The 20,189-nt window shown below is 38.2% G+C and overlaps 1 pseudogene; it reads left to right on the forward strand.

Moving 5' to 3' along the window:
* Positions 1-7,762: 7,762 nt before the first annotated feature.
* LOC133254469 (eukaryotic translation initiation factor 4E type 1B-like) lies at positions 7,763-8,461 on the forward strand (annotated as a pseudogene).
* Positions 8,462-20,189: the final 11,728 nt, after the last annotated feature.

The following is a 20,189-nucleotide window of genomic DNA, read 5'->3' on the forward strand; positions in this document are numbered from 1 at the left end:
ATCAAGTTTGCTCGGAGAAATATCAATCACCTCAGATATGCAGATGACACCACCCTTATGGCAGAAAGTGAAGAGGAACTTCCAAAAAAAAAAAAAAAAAGCCTCTTGATGAAAGTGAAATAGCAGAGTGAAAAAGTTGGCTTAAAGATCAACATTCAGAAAACAAAGATCATGGCATCTGGTCCCATCACTTCATGGGAAATAGATGGGGAAACAGTGAAAACAGTGGCAGACTTTATTTTTGAGGGGCTCCAAAATCACTGCAGATGGTGACTGCAGCCATGAAGTTAAAAGATGCTTTCTCCTTGGAAGAAAAGTTATGACCAACCTGGATAGCATATTCAAAAGCAGAGACATTACTTTACCAACAAAGGTCCGTCTAGTCAAGGCTATGGTTTTTCCAGTGGTCATGTATGGATGTGAGAGTTGGACTGTGAAGAAGGCTGAGCGCCAAAGAATTGATGCTTTTGAACTGCGGTGTTGGAGAAGACTCTTGAGAATCCCTGCAAGGAGATGCAACCATTCCATTCTAAAGGAGATCAGCCCTGGGATTTCTTTGAAAGGAATGATGCTAAAGCTGAAACTCCAGTACTTTGGCCACCTCATGTGAAGAGCTGACTCATTGGAAAAGATTCTAATGCTGGGAGGGATTGGGGGCAGGAGGAAAAGGGGACGACAGAGGATGAGATGGCTGCATGGCATCACTGACTTGATGGATGTGAGTCTGAGTGAACTCCAGGAGTTGGTGATGGACAAGGAGGCCTGGTGTCCTGTGATTCATGGGGTCGCCAAGAGTCGGACCTGACTGAGCGACTGAACTGAACTGAACTGAACTGAATATAAGTTTCCATGTTACTCTCTCCATACGTCTCACCCTCTCCTCCCCTCTCCCTATGTCCATAAGTCTATTTTGTATGTCTGTTTCTCCACTGCTGCCCTGTAAATAAATTCTTCAGTACCATTTTTCTGGGTTCCATTTAAATGCATTAGAATACAATATTTCTCTTTCTCTTTCTGACTTACTTCACTCTGTATAATAGGTTCTAGGTTCATCTACCTCATTAGAACTGATTATAATAGATTCCATTTTTACAGCTGAGTAATATTGCATCATGTATATGTACCAAAACTTCTTTATCCATTCATCTATCATGGACATCTAGGTTGCTTCCATATCCTAGCTCTGTTAAATAGTGCTGCACTGAACAATGGGATCATGTATCTTTTTCAAATTTGATTTCCTCAGGATATATGTCTAGGAGTGGGATTACTGGGTCATATGGTAGTTTTAGTCCTAGGTTTTTTAAAATATAAATTTATTTATTTTAATTGGAAGCTAATTACTTTACAATATTGTATTGGTTTTGCCATACATCAACATGAATCCACCATGGGTGTACACGTGTTCCCCATCCTGAACCCCCTCCCTCCCCATACCGTCCCTCTGGGTCATCCCAGTGCAAAAGCCCCGAGCGTCATGTATCATGCATCGAACCTGGACTGGTGATTTGTTTCACGTATGATATTATACGTTTCAGTGCCATCCTCCCAAATCATCCCACCCTCGCCCTCTCCCAGAGAGTCCAAAAGACTCTTCTATACATCTGTGTCTCTTTTGCTATCTCACATACAGAGTTATCATTACCATCTTTCTAAATTCCATATATATGTGTGTTAGTGTACTGTATTGGTGTTTTTCTTTCTGGCTTACTTCACTCTGTATAATAGGCTCCAGTTATACCCACCTCATTAGAACTGATTCAAATGCATTTTTTTTAATGGCTGAGTAATACTCCATTGTGTATATGTACCACTGCTTTCTTATCCATTCATCTGCTGATGGACATCTAGGTTGCTTCCATGTCCTGGCTATTATAAACAGTACTGTGATGAACAATTGGGATACACGTGTCTCTTTCCCTTCTGGTTTCCTCAGTGTGTATGCCCAGCAGTGGGATTGCTGGGTAATATGGCAGTTCTATTTCCTGTTTTTTAATGAATCTCTACACTGTTCTCCATAGTGGCTGTACTAGTTTGCATTCCCACCAACAGTGTAAGAGAGTTCCCTTTTTTCCACACCCTCTTCAGCATTTATTGCTTGTAGACTTTTGGATAGCAGCCATTCTGACTGGCATGAAATGGTACCTCATAGTGGTTTTGATTTTCATTTCTCTGATAATGAGTGATGTTGAGCATCTTTTCATGTATTTGTTAGCCATCTGGATGTTTTCTTTGGAGAAATGTCTATTTAGTTCTTTGGCCCATTTTTTGATTGGGTCGTTTGTTTTTCGGGAATTGAGCTGCAGGAGTTGCTTGTTTATTTTTGAGATTAATTCTTTGTCAGTTGCTTCATTTGCTATTATTTTCTCCCATTCTGAAGGTTGTCTTTTCACCTTGCTTATAGTTTTCTTCATTGTGCAGAAGCTTTTAATTTTAATTAGGTCACATTTGTTTATTTTTGCTTTTATTTCCAATATTCTGAGAGATGGGTCATAGAGGATCCTGCTGTGATTTATGTTGGAGAGTGTTTTGCCTATGTTCTCCTCTAGGAGTTTTATAGTTTCTGGTCTTACATTTAGATCTTTAATCCATTTTGAGTTTATTTTTGTGTATGGTGTTAGAAAGTGTTCTAGTTTCATTCTTTTACAAATGGTTGACCAGTTTTCACAGCATCACTTATTAAAGAGATTGTCTTTTCTCCTTTGTATATTCTTGCCTCCTTTGTCAAAAATAAGTTGTCCATAGGTGCATGGATTTATCTCTGGGCTTTCTATTTTGTTCCATTGATCAATATTTCTGTCTTTGTGCCAGTACCATACTTTCTTGATGACTGTGGCTTTATAGTGGAGACTGAAGTCAGGCAGGTTGATTCCTCCAGTTCCATTCTTCTTTCTCAAGATCCCTTTGGCTAGTCGAGGTTTTTTGTACTTCCATACAAATTGTGAAGTTATTTGTTCTAGCTCTGTGAAAAATACTGTTGGTAGCTTGATAGGGATTGCATTGAATCTATAGATTGCTTTGGGTAGTATACTCATTTTCACTATATTGATTCTTCTGATCCATGAACAGGGTATATTTCTCCATCTATTAGTGTCTTCTTTGATTTTTTTCCCCAGTGTTTTATAGTTTTCTATATATAGGTCTTTATTTTCTTTAGGTAGGTATATTCCTAAGTATTTTATTCTTTTCATTGCAATGGTGAATGGAATTGTTTCCTTAATTTCTCTCTTTACTTTCTCATTATTAGTGTATGAGAATGCAAGGGATTTCTGTGTGTTGATTATATATCCTGCAACTTTACTATATTCATTGATTAGCTCTAGTAATTTTCTGGTGGAGTCGTTAGGGTTTTCTATGTAGTGGATCATGTAATCACTGTAAACAGTGAGAATTTTACTTCTTCTTTTCCAATTTGGATTCCTTTTATTTCTTTTTCTGCTCTGATTGCTGTGGCCAAAACTTCCAAAACTATGTTGAATAATAGTGGTGAAAGTGGGCACCCTTGTCTTGTTCCTGACTTTAGGGGAAATGCTTTCAGTTTTTCACCATTGAGGATAATGTTTGCTGTGGGTTTGTCATATATAGCTTTTATTATGTTGAGGTATGTTCCTTCTATTTCTGACTTCTGGAGACTTTTTATCATAAATGGATGTTGAATTTTGTCAAAGGCTTTCTCTGCATCTATTGAGATAATCATATGGCTTTTATTTTTCAATTTGTTAATTATTCCTAGGTTTTTAAGGAATCTCCATACCATCTTCCACAGTGGCTGTATCAATTTACATTCCCACCAACAGTGCAAGAGCCTTCTTTTTCTCCACACCCTCTCCAGAATTTATTGTTTGTAGACTTTTTGATGATGGCCATTCTGACCAGTGTGAGGTGATATCTCATTGTAGTTTTGATTTGCAATTCTCTACTAATGAGCGATGATAAGCATCTTTTCATGTGTTTGTCAGCCATCTGTATGTCTTCTTTTACGTCTGTTAGGTCTTTCCCCCACTTATTGATAGGGTTTTTTGTTTTTCTGGTTTTGAGTTGTATGGGCTGCTCGTATATTTTTGAAATTAATCCTTTGTCAGTTGTTACATTTGCTATTATTTTCTCGCATTCTGAAGGTTATCTTTTCACCTTGCTTATAGTTTCTTTTGCTGTGCAAAAGCTTTTAATTTTATTCAGGCCCCACTTGTTTACTTTTGTTTTTATTTCCATTACTCTAGGAGGTGGGTCATAGAGGATCTTGCTTTGATTTATGTCATTGAGTGTTCTATCTATATTTCCACTAAGGGTTTTATAGTTTCTGGTCTTACATTTAGGTCTTTAATCCATTTTGAGTTTATCTTTGTGTATGGTGTTAGGAAGTGTTCTAATTTCATTCTTTTACATGTAGCTGTCCAGTTTTCTCAGCATCATTTATTGAAATGGCTGTCTTTGCCTCATTGTATATTCTTGCCTCCTTTGTCAAAAATAAGGTACCCATCAATGCATGAGTTAGTTTCTGGACTTTCTATCTTATTCCATTGGTCTGTATTTCTGTTTCTGTGCCAGTACCATCCTGTCTTGATGACTGTAGCTTTATAGTATAATCTGAAGTCATGAAGATTGATTCCTCCAGCTCCATTCTTCTTTCTCAATACTTCTTTGGCTATTCAGGGTCTTTTGTGTTTCCATATGAATTGTGAAATTTTTTGTTCTAGTTCTGTGAAAAAAAGCCATTGGTAATTTGATAGGGATTGCATTGAATCTGTAGATTGAATTTGGTAATATAGTCATTTTCACAATATTGATTCTTCTACCCAGGTACATAAAATATTTCCTCATCTGTTTATGTTGTCTTTGATTTCTTTCATCAGTGTCTTATAATTTTCTGTGTACAGTTCTTTTGTCCTCTCAGGTAAGTTTATTCTTAGATATATTATTTTTGTTACAATGGTGAATAGGATTAATTCCTTAATTTCCCTTTCTGATGTTTCATTGTTAGTATACAGAAATGCAAGTGATTTCTGTGTATTGACTTTGTATCCTGCAATTTTGCTAAACTGATTAGTTCTAGTAATTTCTGATACTATCTTTAGGGTTTTCTATTACAGTATCATGTCATCTGCAAACAGTGAGAGCTTTACTTCTTCTTTTCTGACATGGATTCCTTTATTTCTTTTTCTTCTCTGATTACTGTAGCTAGGACTTCCAAACTATGTTGAATGATAGTGGTGAAAGTGGACACCTTTGTCTTATTCCTGATCTTAGAGGGAATGCTTTCAGTTTTTCACCACTGAGAATAGTGTTTGCTGTAGGCTTATCATGTATAGCCTTTATTGTGTTGAGGCAGGTTCCTTCTATGCCCATTTTTTAAAGAGTTTTAATCAATAATGGGGGCTGAATTTTGTCAAAGGTTTTTCCTGCATCTATTGAGATTGTCATATGGTTTTTATTTTTCAATTTGTTAATATGGTGTATGACATTTATTGATTTGCATATATTGAAGAATTCTTGCATCCCAGGAAGAAACCCAACTTGATCATGGTGTATGAGCTTTTTGGTGTGTTGTTGAATTCTGTTTGCTAAAATTATGTTGAGGATTTTTGCATCTATGTTCATCAGTGATATTGGCCTATAGTTTTCTTTTTTTGTGTTGTCTTTGTCTGGTTTTGGTATCAGGGTGATGGTGGCCTCGTAGAATGAATTTGGAAGGATTCCTTCCTCTGCAATTTTTTGAAATAGTTTTAGAAGTATAGGCTTAAGCCATCTGGTCCTGAGCTTTTGTTTTTTGGGAGATTTTAGATCACATCTTCAATTTCAGTGCTTGTAATTGAGTTGTTCATAATTTCTATTTCTTCCTGTTTCAGTCTTGGAAGACTGAACTTTTCTAAGAATCTGTCCGTTTCTTCCAGGTTATCCATTTTATTGCCATATAATTGTTCATAATAGTCTCTTATAATCTTTTGTATTTCTGCATTGTCTCTTGTAACCTCTTCTTTTTCCTTTCTAGTTTTCTTGATTTGATTCTTCTCTCCTTTGTCTTGATGAATCTCGCTAAAGGTTTGTCAATTTTGTTTATCTTCTCAAAGAACCAGCTTTTAGTTTATTAATCTTTACTATTATTTCTTTCATTTCTTTTTCATTTATTTCTGCTCAGATCTTTATGATTTCTTTCCTTCTACTAATTTTGGGTTTTTCCTGTTCTCCTTTTTCCAATTGTTTTAGGTGTAAATTAGGTTGTCCATTCAATGTTTTTCTTGTTTCTTGAGGTAGGATTGTATTGCTATAAACTTCCCTCTTAGAACTGCTTATGCTGTATCCCATAGGTTTTGAGTTGTCATGTTTTCATTGTCATTTGTTTCTAGAAATTTTTTTATTTCCCTTTTGATTTCATCAGTAACCTGTTGGTTATTTAGAAATGTATTGATTAATCTCCATGTGCTTGTGTTTTTTACAGGTTTTTTCTTGTAATTGATATCTAGTCTCATAGCATTGTGGTTGGAGAAGATGCTAAATACAAGTTAAGTTTTCTTAAATTTACTGAGGTTTGATTTGTGACCCAAGATGTGGTCTATCCTGGAGAATGTTCCATGTGCACTTGAGAAGGTGTATTCTTCTGCATTTGGATGGAATGTTCTGAAGATATCAATGAGATCCATCTCATCTAATGTATCATGTAAGACTTGTGTTTCCTTATTAATTTTCTATTTTGATGACCTGTCCTTTGTTGTGAGTGGGGTGTTAAAATCACCTACTATTATTGTGTTGCTGTCAGCCTCTCCTTTTATGTCTGTTAGTGTTTGTCTTATATATTGAGGTGCTCCTGTGTTGGGTGCATAAATAATGTCTATTTTGTCTGATATGAGGATTGCTACTCTAGCTTTCTTTTGCTTCCTGTTTGCATGGAATATATTTTTTCATCCTCTCACTTTCAGTCTATATGTGTCTTTAGGTCTGAAGTGGGTTTTTTGTAGACAGCATATATATGGATCTTGTTTTTGTATCCATTCAGCCAGTCTAGTCTTTTTTTGGTGCATTTAATCCATTTACATTTAAAGTAATTATTGATATATATGTTCCTATTGTGACTTTTGTTTAATTGTTTGGGGCTGATTTTGTAGATCTTTTGCTTCTCTTGCATTTCTTGACTATGTAAATCCCTTTAACATTTGTTATAAAGCTGGTTTGGTGGTACTGAATTCTCTTAACTTTTGCTTGTCTGAAATACTTTTTATTTCTCCATCAATTTTGAGTGAGATACTTGCTAGGTACAGTAATCTTTGTTGTAGATTTTTCCCTTTGAGTACTTTAAACATTGTGACATTCTCTTCTGGCCTGCAGAGTTTCTGCTGAAAGATCAGCTGTTAAATGTATGGGGTTTCCCTTGTATGTTACTTGTTGCTTTTCCCTTGATGTTTTTAATCTTTCTTTGTGTTTAGTCTTTGTTAGTTTGATTAGTATGTTTCTTGGTGTGTTTCTCCTTGGGTTTATTCTATATGGGACTCTGTGTCTCTTGGACTTGGACTATTTCCTTTTCCATGTTGGGGAAATTTTCAACTACAATCTCTTCAAAAATTTCCTTATAACCTTTCTTTTTCTCTTCTTCTTCTGGGACCCCTATAATTCGAATGTTTGTGCATTTGATATTGTCCCAGAGGTCTCTGAGATTATCCTCAGTTCTTTTCATTCTTTTTACCTACTTCTGCTCTTCAGAAGTCATTTCCACCATTTTGCCTTCTAGCTTACAAGGAGGGCTGGGTGCCCATGGAGCCCAGGCTACAGCATGGCTGCCGCCCACCCTGCTGAAGAGGCTGAGGATGGGATCCAAAAGTGGAAGAAAGAGGATGAGAAAGAGGAGGAAGAGGCAGCCACAGGGCCGTGCATGGGAGAGGAGGCTCTGAGGAAGGCCCCGGAGGAGGGAAAGCTGGACTTACACCCACTGCTCAATAGGTGGGCTCTGTGGTTCTTCAAGAATGACCGCAGCTGAACATCTTGGCAGAACAACCTGCATCGAGTCACCAAGTTCAACACCATGGAGGACTTCTGGGCGATATATAATAATATCCAGCTGGCCAGTAAGCTCTCTTCTGGCTGTGACTACACCCTGTTCAAGGATGGCATTAAGCCCATGTGGGAAAACAGCAGGAATAAGCGGGGTGGCCGCTGGCTGGTCAGCCTCACCAAGCAGCAGCGTCACATTGAGCTGGACCACCTGTGGCTGGAGACACTGCTGTGTCTCATCGGGGAGAGCTTTAGGGAGCACAGCCAGGAAGTGTGTGGAGCCATCATCAACATCTGAGCCAAGGGGGACAAGGTTGCTGTGTGGACACGGGAGGCAGAGAACCAGGAGGGCGTGCTACACATTGGGCGTGTCTACAAAGAGCACCTGGGCCTCTCCACAAAGACCATCATTGGGTACCAGGCCCACACAGCCACAGCCACCAAGAGCAACTCCTTAGCCAAGAACAAATTTGTGGTGTGAGAGGACCCTGAGCCTCCCATTGCTGTGTGTATCCTTGTTCTTCTGCTTCAGATATTCTACTATTGATTCCTTAGAGAGTATTTTTTATTTCAGTAATTGTGTTGCTTGTCTCTGTATGTTTATTCTTTAATTCTTCTAGGTCTTTGTTAATTGATCCTTGCATTTTCTCCATTTTGTTTTCAAGGTTTTTGATCATCCTTATTATCATTATTCTGAATACTTTTTCAGGTAGTTTGCTTAATTCCACTTCATTTATTTAGACTTCTGTTTTTCTAGTTTGTTCCTTCATTTGTGTAGTATTTCTCTGCCTTTTCATTATTATTTTTTTTAAACTTACTGTTTCTGAGGTCTTCTTTTCCCAGGCTTCAAGGCTGAATTCTTTCTTCCTTTTGGTTTCTGCCCTCCTAAGCCCAGTCAAGTGGCTTGTGTAAGCTTCATATAGGGCGAGATTTGTGCTGAGTTTATTTTTATTTGTTTGTTTGTTTTTCTTTTGATGGACAAGGCTAAGGGAGGTGGTAATCCTGTCTGCTGATGATTTGGTTTATATTTTTGTTTTGTTTGTTGTTTAGATGAGGCATCCTGCACAGGAGCTACTGGTGGTTGGGTGATGCCGGGTTTTGTATTCAAATGGTTTCCTTATTGTGTGTTCTCAGTGTTTGATATTCCCTAGGGTTAGTTCTCTGGTAGTCTAGGGTCTTGGAGTCAGTGCTTCCACTCCAAAGGCTCAGTGCTTGATCCATGGTCAGGAAGGAAGATTCCACAAATGGTTTATTATGGCATTAACCCCAGACAAATGGCTGTTACAAAATCAGACAAATAATAATGAAAATAATGGAATATACACATATACATATATACCCATAAGCAAAATATAAACAGTCCAACAAAAATAAAGTACAATAATTGACCTGTTAAACAAAGGAAACCAAATATTATATCTACCAGTTAAGAACAAAACTAACTAAAGCACAGTCTGAAAAACAAAACTAAAGCAAGGTGCCAAGTGGGGAAAAAAGCAATGAAAAACAAGTTTGGTGAGAAGAAAGAAAGAATAGATATGCAAAGTTAAATAGAGATAGATAAAGAAGATTTATATACATTAAAGATTAACTGCAAGGGGAACAGAACAGTAAAGAAAGCAAAGAGATAAATGTATAAAAATAATAATATATCTTTAAAAAATTAAAACAAAAAAAAAATAAAAAATTAAAATTAAAAAAAACAAACAAAAAAAGAAAACTCCACAGAACTACAAAAGCCCAATGTAGAGGTCGAGGTTTATAATAACAAAAGGTGTGAAAACTCAAAAGCTTAATTAGATTTCATAGTGTCAATAAAATCATCAACTACAGTAGTGTAGGGGGGAATGGGCAAAAAACCCAAAAGAATCTACAGAACTAGTCAAAATATAAGAATAATAAATGTTTTTATTGAGTCACTGCTCTCAGAGTCCTTTCCCTCACTGGGAGTCACAGTCCACCTCACCTCCCTAGAATGCCCTCCAACACTATGCTGGTCTCTGGACCTCCTGTGGGGGCAGCTCAGATTCTGCTGCTGCTGCTGCTGCTTAGTCATTTCAGTCATCTCCAACTCTGTGAGATACCATAGACGGCAGCCCAGCAGGCTCCTCTGTCCACAGGATTCTCTAGGCAAGAATACTGGAGTGGGTTGCCATTTCCTTCTCTGGCTCAGATTCTACTCTGGTGCTGTTTCTGTGTGTTCTTGCCTCCAGTGTCCACAGCTATCAGAACTATTGTGCTTTCTTTTGTGGGAACTCTCAATGTCATTTTATATATTCCATAGACACAGAGTCGGCTTAGTTGATCATGTGGATTTAATCTGCAGCTTGTACAGCTCGTGGGAAGGTTTTGGGTCTTCTTTAGCCAAACTGCTCCTGTTTTTCAATTGTGGTTTTATTTCCACCTCTGCATGTGGGTCGTCCACTGAGGTTTGCTCCTGAGGCTGACCTGGAGTACTTGGGTCTGCCCCAGTGAGTGCCAGGTGTGGAGGTGGTGCAGCTACTTGGGTCGCAGGGGTTCTGGCAGCACCAGGTACTCAGGGGAGTTGGTGGCTAGGGCAGGAGGAAATATAGTGCTCTAGAAGGGTATGGCAACCAATATTGGCCGATACACTCCAGTATTCTTGCCTGGAGAACCCGCCTGACAGAGATCCCTGGCAGGCCACAGTTCACAAGGTCATAAAGAGTTGGACACAACTCAAGTGACCCTGCATGCATAGATACAAGGTTTTTTTTTCTTTCTTTTTTTTTTTTTTTTTTTTTGCCTGTGGCAACTCTACCCCAGTGAGGGTTGAGCATGAAGATGGTGCAGCTGCTTGGTTTGCAGGGACCCTGGTGGCGCCAAGGGTGCAAGGACACAGACTGCCTACACCATAGGAGATATGGCCCTATCAGGCTCTTTTTTCAAGCCTCTTGTAGTCGAGGATCAGAAGGTCTCTTTGGCCAGTCTTTCTCCATAGCTCTGCCACTTCAGGCAGTTAGAAGGCTCCCTTCCCTGGGTTCCTTCTCTGTTCTTTGGCACATCAAGCTCATAGAGGGGCCCTCAGGCTGGGGTCCTACTCTGTAGTTCAGTGCATCAAGTCACTTAAAGAAACACCCTGGGTCGGGTCCTACTCAGTAGTTCAGTGTGTCAGGTGTTTGATGGGCCAGACTCTCTATTGTCCAGCTGTTGATCCTGGCCTGTGGAGAGAGAGAGGTTATGGTGATGGTTCCACCCCTTATGTATGACTCAGCCATATCGCCTTGCTTCCATGGCTGCCTGGCTTTCCTCCACAGGCATTTCCTACCCATCTCCTCCCTCACATCCCCTTGATCCATCTTTCAGCAGTCAATAGCAGCCCTTGCACTGGGATTGCTCCACAATCCCTAAACTCCAGCCCCCAGCCACTGCATCTTCTAGGGACCTGAATCCCTGTCCAGGATATGTATGGCTGAGGCAAGGACTGTCTGAGTCTCATTCCATTTAGGCTTACTCAGATCAGATGTTTCATTCTCAGCCTTAAATTTTTCTCCTCTGACTCAGACAATTGCCCCAGTGTGGGGATTGGACCCCTGCTTCAGTTCTCACAGCTGCCAAGGACAGGTCCAGTACTACTAAACTCCTATTTTTTCCCCTAGTTCCTTCATCCTACTGAGTTTTGCGTGGTTCTATATATTATTTTCCACTGGTCAGGTACTCCTGTCTGCTCTCAGCTGGTGTTCTGCATGCACTTCTGTGTCTGAAGGTGTATTCCTGATGTATCCATGGAGAGAGATGTCCTCCACATCCACCTACCCCTCCACCATCTTGTTCTCTCCTGGATGACTCTTTTAAAATATGTACAGATCTGTATTTTTCCCTTTTCTGACTATGAACTTCTTGCAAGTTGGAATGATATATTTTACTTTGAAAGTATTTTTGGTTGGTTTACTTTTCTATATTCTTCATGCATAATAGAACATGAATGTATCTGATAATATTACAAGTGAAAATTAGAAAGCAGAGAGATCATTTGGAATAATTATAGCTTGGTAGAAAATATGAGCTAAAGGAGGATTAAGTAAATTGATTAAGGTCATGGAGAAGTTTGAAAATAACAAAGAATAATAGAAAAAATTAGAGGACTAGAATATATGTTCTACTACTTTGTCAGCTGGTCAACTTTGCTTTTCATGTTTGGCCAATGCTTTAACCAAAAGAGGAGGGATATTGTTCTTCTCTGAATTCTAAAACCCTTGAGGGTGACCTCAACAAACTGACAGAATTTTAACATATTATGTATTTAAAAAATAATTTATATGTCCATTTTCCTACCTCATAATTGTCACGTGAAAAGTTTCTTCCTCTTCATACTTCTCTTCCCACTTGCTAGCCAAGTCTTCTTGACATGCACTCTTATTATTCATTTTAAGAACTAGTGCATGACTTGTCTTGAATTCAGTACTTGAATTCAGCCCAAATCTTCTCTGACCTTCATAAAATCAAAGCTAACAAGGGTAAACTTCTCAGGTTCAAGCCTCTGGATTCAAATGCATACTTAAGTGATTGTTGTACATTCTTTTAGTCTCTGATAGTAGTAACTATGAGAATATTCCAGCAGATTCATATTAATCTCTAATTACATTTATTTTCCCATCCAGGCTTTGAACCTAAAATTATTTTTTTATATAATCCTAGCCACACTGATATAATACATTCTTTCCATTAATAGTTTTATTCAACTGCCAATATACCATACACTATATAGCAATGAGAAGTTTACTTGATTCAGTTGGGATGGTTTTTAGGCTATGAACTTATAATGATATACAGTTTCTCCTCTGCCTCAATGTCTTATACTGCAGGGCGATCTGGATATATCAGCACATGTTAAGGATACTTAATCTGTATGCTCCACGTCTGACACACAAAATATGTCATCCAAATATAAGAAAATAAAAGTCTGTGGTACAGGAAAGGAATCTTCAAGATGCCCTGGAAAGAAGAAGAGCAATAAGTATGGCAATTTCTATACATGCTCTTCAGGTACCATATATTGGCCATTTTGTAAGATGCATTGGATACAGGATACTTTTTTACAAGATCATTTCAGAGGTCTCTCAATCCTTGTTAATTGAATAGTTACAATGATAGGAATTAGATGACTCTGCTATAATCCATCAGAAGCCAGAACAAGAATTGAGCCCAATAGTTGAAATCATTTTTATTCATCAGAAGGGATTAAAGAATAACTAGCTGACTATAAGATCTCTAGGAAATCTGGACATACCTGAAATAAGTATCTGTTATGGGTTGAATTGTGCCCATCCCCCAAATCATATGCTGAGGCCCCAACCTCCAGAATCTCACAATGTGACTTTCTTTAGAGATGGGGCCTTGAACGAGGTGATTGAGTTATAATGAAACATTTGGCACAGGCCCTAATCCAGTATATATCTCTATGAAAAGAGATTAGGGCTCACCAGGGATGTGCATATAGTAGAAACGAGGACATAGTGAGAATTTGAAGATCAAATAGTGAGGCCTAAGAAGAAATCTATCCTGCTGACAACTTGATCTTGAACTTCTAGATTTCAGAATTGTTAGAAATAAATTTTTATTATTTCAAGCCCTCAGCCTGTTATGGTGGCTCTACCAAACTAATGTAATTGTAAACATGAAATTCTTTATCAACATCTGCATTAGTCATTCAAATTATTTACCACATTCCTTAAGCTATAGTACAGACAACATGTAAAATGGCATATATATATATATATATTAGTTCTAATGGCTATTTTTAAATCTTGATCTCTCTGCTTGATTTTGCATTGTTGCTGCACTTATAGTGGCTTTATTAATATTTATCCACCAGTATTTATACAAGTACTTTGGCTACCTGCTGCAAAGAACTGACTCATTTGAAAAGACCTTGATGTTGTGAAAGATTGAAGGCAGGAGGAGAAGGGGACAACAGGGAATGAGATGGTTGGATGGCATCACTGACACAGTGGACATGAATTTGAAACTCTGGAAGCTGGCAATGGACAGGGAGGCCTGGCCTGCTGCAGTCCATGGGTCACAAAGGGTCAGACATGACTGAGCAACTGAACTGAACTGATTGATACATAATTGTTATAAATTTATCAGTTAACCAATATTTCAATGCATGTAGTCAGTAACAAGGAATTTAGGGTGTCCTAAGGACTAGATTATTATTTGGCTGAAAGCAGAGCTCTGTCTTTTTATCAACCAACAGTTATTAGATTTTCAATATTGTTTTTCCTTTTATGGGGCCAATTATTTGGCACTTCTAGTCAATTTTCTAGATTGTTTTGGCAGAGGTTTCAACAGGTGATTCTCTTTTGCTTCCATGGGGGTCAATTTTGAAATTCCTAGGAATGTTAATAATAGCCAAAGTTATTCATGAAAAAGTTATTCAAAGTTATTCATAGGAGTTTGGCATCTAGTAAATGTTGAACATATGGACATTTAAAACTTTATCTCCATTATACATGAGAAAAGCTCACTACTTCCATAATATTCCAAAGTCATAGACTACTCTAGAAGTGTATCTACTATCTATATAAATATTTGTAGTTTGTATCTGATCCTTGCTTGATCACTGCAAATAACTCCATTTCAGCAGACATCTAAATAAACAAAACAAACTTAATTGAAGTCCTCTGCACCCTGTCTGGCTTCACCTTATTCTGTGGATTTTAACGTCATCCCTGAGCTTATGAATACCTACCTGGATAGTTGGTGAATGGGAGGACAATACTTATTAGGATACCTAGTTGCTCCACTATCCATTCAAAGTTGATCTGGGTTGATCACTGGGCCAACCACTAAGGCCTACATCAAAAAACCAAATATGAACCACCTAACGAGGTCTATGACTCTGAATTTCCTCCTTTGGCAGATCTTTAATCCTTCCTTGGCTTGGCTATCCACTCTCTAGGTAACATAGCTGACTTTACTGCTAAAGCAATAATAGCTGCCCAACATTAAGTCATTAGATTCCTTAGCTTCAGCAATATTAAATAATCAAATTGCCCTTAACTACCTCCTAGTGGAACAAAACTTCCCTGGTAGCTCAGAGTTTAAAGCGTCTGCCTGCAATGCGGGAGACTGGGTTCGACCCCTGGGTCAGGAAGATCCCCTGGAGAAGGAAATGGCAACCAACCCCAGTATTCTTGGCTGGATAATCCCATGGATGGAGAACCCTGGTGGGCTACAGTCCACAGGGTCACAAAGAGTTGGACACAACTGAGCAACTTAACTTTCACTTTCACCTCCTAGTAGAACAAGGTGGTGTATACACTGTAGCAACTTGGATAATTTTCTTTGAGGAAGTAGAAACTCAATAGCATAAAATTAGGAAACAAATACTCTGCTTACAAATTTCACTTGATTCCTCATGGTCCTTTGATTTGTTCAGTTGGCTGACTTCAAGCCTAGGTTCATGCCTCAAGACAACTATTCAAACTAGATTTGTAATATTATTTTTAATTATGACTTATATAATTATTTTAAAATTTTATATCTCTTACCTGTCAGGTATCTGCAGAAATAATGCTCCAAACAGAATGACATTAGCTCATCATTTTGAGATAATCTCCATTGTTTACAACCTTGACAAAATATAAAGTTAAGAATGGAAGATGCCTGAGAACCCCTCCTCTACATTCCTGTGACCCCAATAGTTTATGACTTCTACTTGCTCTCTCCCCCTTCATGTGGGACATGACTTCCAGAAAAGGTCCTTCCTGGCACAGAGGAACTCAAACAGACAAAAAAGATTTCAAAAAAAAAAAAAAGAAAAATGACATGATACTTGATCAGTGATGCTTTCAGAGAAAGATATTGATCAAAAAGGGAAAAGTGAAATGGATAAAGGAAACCTGATTTAAAGTGGAGTCAGCAAGCTATGAAAGAAGAGCTCTCATACATCTACCCCTTATATAAACATAAATAGTCAACAGGAAGAAAGAAGATTTCTGCATTCCTCAGTAACAACAAACTGTCTGTCACTTGTAACCATTGTTCAGAACCAAAATTTTGAACTCTAATTCTCCTCCAGTGAATTTTTTTCAGGACAATCTTCCCTAACTTCTTCCCAGAACCTAATAAAATCTAACCTTCTCTTTGTCCTCTGAGATTTGCCTGAAGTTCACCATAGTTAAACTTCATATCCTAATCTGTGATTTCTCTTCTTGCCCAATCAAACTCATGTTTGCATAATAATAATTGCCATTAATTCTGATAAAGGCCAACATTATATAAATCTGTCAATTTATCTATAACATAGATTGTACACATGTGAATATATTTATAGCAAGTAATCTTTCCATAAAACAGATTCGGCTTCCTGCAATGATGGGCCAGGTAACTAAGATCAACCTTCCTAATTAGGGAAACTAAAAGAACTGGATGAAATCAGTTTAAAAATTAGCTTAAGAGCTTTGATGATATTGAGGAAACTTGAGGCCAAAATCTTGGGGAAGGAAAAGGCAAACAAAGTTGTTTGTATTTTAAGGATACTGGACAATTATCCAGAAAGAGCTGTGAAGTAGAAACGCCTCATTGACATAAAACTGAAAATGAAAGCTGAAACTTTACAAAGTGGAGAACTTCACTTATAAAATAGATAATATAATAATTTTAATTTATTTGGTAAACTAAAATGAGATATTAGGCTGTGACCACAAAGGGATAATCCTTTAGAGTAAAGAAAGATGTAAAGTAAACTGTCCATTGCTCACCTTTGTATTTATTGTGAGGGTGTAAGGCTGAGGTTGAAGGCAATCTTAAGCCTTGACTATAAATTAAAGTAAGACAAGTAACGTTTCCAGTTCCCTAACAGAAACAAAAGATTATCTTTCATGAAGGGAGAGTGAACTCTATTAACTTTTTTATTCCTATATTTTATACAATTCACTCCTATAATATATTTTGTTACGTGCTATTTTGCTTCAGTTGTGTCTAACTCTTTGCAACCCTAAGGACTGTAACCCACCAGCTCCTCTGTACCTGGGATTCTCCAGGCAAGAATACTGGAGTGATTTGCAATTTCCTTCTCCCGGGATCTTCCTTACCCAGGGATCGAACCCTTACATCTCCTGCATTGGCAGGAAAGTTCTTTACCCCTAAGTAAAATAAATGACTCCTATAAGCAAAGAATAATCCCTTATGATTATACAGTGGAAGTGAGAAATAGATTTAAGGGGCTAGATCTAATAGATAGAGTGCCTGATGAATTATGGATGGAGGTTCATGGTACAGGAGACAGGGATCAAGACCAGCCCCATGGAAAAGAAATTCAAAAAGCAAAATAGCTGTCTGAGGAGACCTTACAAATAGCTGTGACGAGAAGCGAAAAGCAAAGGAGGAAAGGAATGATATAAGCATCATAATGCAGAGTTCCATGAATAGCAAGGAGAGATAAGAAAGCCTTCCTCAGTGATCAGTGCAAAGAAATAGAGGAAAACAACAGAATGGGAAAGACTAGAGATCTCTTCAAGAAAATTAGAGATACCAAGGGAATATTTCAGGCAAAGATGGGCTCAATAAAGACAGAAATGGTAGGGACCTAACAGAAGCAGAAAATATTAAGAAGAGGTGGCAAGAATACACAGGAGAACTGTACAAAAAAGATCTTTACGACCCAGATAATCACGATGGTGTGATCACTGACCTAGAGCCAGACATCCTGGAATGTGAAGTCAAGTGGGCCTTAGAAAACATCACTACGAACAAAGCTAGTGGAGGTGATGGCATTCCAGGTGAGCTATTTCAAGTCCTGAAAGATGATGCTGTGAAAGTGCTGCACTCAATATGCCAGCAAATTTGGACAACTCAGCAGTGGCCACAGGACTGGAAAAAGTCAGTTTTCATTCCAATCACAAAGAAAGACAATGCCAAAGAATGCTCAAACTACTGCACAATTGCAGTCATCTCACACGCTAGTAAAGTAATGCTCAAAATTCTCCAAGCCAGGCTTCAGCAGTATGTGAACCGTGAACTTCCAGATGTTCAAGCTGGTTTTACAAAAGGCAGAGGAACCAGAGATCAAATGGCCAACATCCACTGGATCATGGAAAAAGCAAGAGAGTTCCAGAAAAACATCTATCTGCTTTATTGACTATGCCACAACCTTTGACTGTGTGGATCACAATAAACTGTGGAAAATTATGAAAGAGATGGGAATACCAGGCCACCTGACCTGCCTCTTGAGAAACCTATATGCAGGTCAGGAAGCAGTAGTTAAAACTGGACATGGAACAACAGACTGGTTCTAAATAGGAAAAGGAATATGTCAAGGCTGTATGTTGTCACCCTGCTTACTTAACTTATATGAAACATACATTATGAGAAACGCTGGGCTGGAAGAAGCACAAGCTGAAATCAAGATTGCTGGGAGAAATATCAATAACCTCAGATATGCAGATGACACCACCCTTTTGGCAGAAAGTGAAGAGGAACTAAAGAGCCTCTTGATGAACATGAAAGAGCTGATTAAAAAATTTGGCTTAAAGCTCACCATTCAGAAAACGAAGATCATGGCATCTGGCCCCATCAATTCATGGGAAATAGATGGGGAAACAGTGGAAACAGTGGCAGACTTTATTTTGGGGGGCTCCAAAATCACTGCAGATGGTGACTGCAGCCATGAAATTAAAAGACGCTTACTCCTTGGAAGGAAAGTTATGACCAACCTAGATAGCATATTGAAAAACAGAGACATTACTTTGCCAACAAAGGTCCATCTAGTCAAGGCTATGGTTTTTCCAGTGTTCATGTGTGCATGTGAGAGTTGGACTGTGAAGAAAGCTGAGCACCAAAGCATTGGTGATTTTGAACTGTGGTGTTGGAGAAGACTCTTGAGAGTCCCGTAGACTGCAAGGAGAACCAACCAGTCCATCCTGAAAAAGATCAGTCCTGGGTGTTCATTGGAAAGACTGATGCTGAGGCTGAAACTCCAATACTTTGGCCACCTCATGCGAAGAGTTGACTCATTGGAAAAGACCCTGATGCTGGGAGGGATTGGGGGCAGGAGGAGAAGGGGATGACAGAGGATGAGATGGCTGGAATGCATCACCTACTCAATGGACATGAGTTTGGGCAAACTCCGGGAGTTAGTGATGGGAGTTAGTGACAGGGAGGCCTGGCGTACTGCGATTTATGGTGTCGCAAAGAGTCTGACACAACTGAGCGACTGAACTGAACTGAACTGATAAGCAAAGAAAACCAGGCTTCTTGTAGAAAGAAGGCATCATAGTGAGACATATAGAATAATATAACCAATTTTGTAAATCATATCTTGAATGCCTCATAGAGACTGTAAAGGAACTATTATTTCTATGGTTAAATAAATAAATGAAAATTTTGAAAAATATTTTTTTTCAGGGAATATGGAATGCAGATTTCAAAAGGAACCAAATAGAAATTCTAATAATAAAATGAATTAATATCGGATCTGATGGATAGATGTCACTCCAGATTAGAAATAGCTAAGGAGAGAAGTAAGAAACTGGAAAGTAAATAAGAATTGTCCAGACTGTAGACTGAAGTAAGCAAAAGATGAAAAGTACATCAAGAGAATGAAAAGATAGGCCACAGATGGGGAGAAAACACTTGCAAAAGACACATCTGATAAAGAAATGTTATCTAACATACACAAAGAATTTTTAAAACTCAACAAAAATAAAAGAAACAACTCAATCAAAAATAGACCAAAGACCTTAACAGACTCCTCACCAAAGATGAGATACAGATGGCAAATAAGCATGTGAAAAGGTGTTCTACTTCATAAGTCATTTGGAAAATGCAAATTAAAACAAGAAGACACACCTACACACATATTAGAATGCCCCAAATCTGGAACACAGGCAAAGCTAAATACTGGCAAAAATGTGAAGTGACAGGGATCCTGCTGGTGGGAAGGCAAAGCGCTACACTCATTTTAGAAGACAGATTGGTGGTTCCTTACAAATATATTCTTGACACATAATCTAGCAGTTTTACTCCTTGGTATACACCTAGATGTGTTTAAAGTTTATATCCATACAAAAACCTGCACAATGAGGTTTACAGAAGCTTTATTCATAATTGCCAGAACTTAGAAGCAACCTAGATACCTTTCAATAGGTGAATGGATAAACTGCGGTATACCCTGACAATGAAATAGTATTCAGCATTAAAAAGAAATGAGCTATGAAGCCACAGAAAGACATAGAGAAACCTTA

The sequence above is a fragment of the Bos javanicus genome, chromosome 9 (assembly GCF_032452875.1).
Source record: "Bos javanicus breed banteng chromosome 9, ARS-OSU_banteng_1.0, whole genome shotgun sequence".
Classification (NCBI taxonomy): domain Eukaryota; kingdom Metazoa; phylum Chordata; class Mammalia; order Artiodactyla; family Bovidae; genus Bos; species Bos javanicus.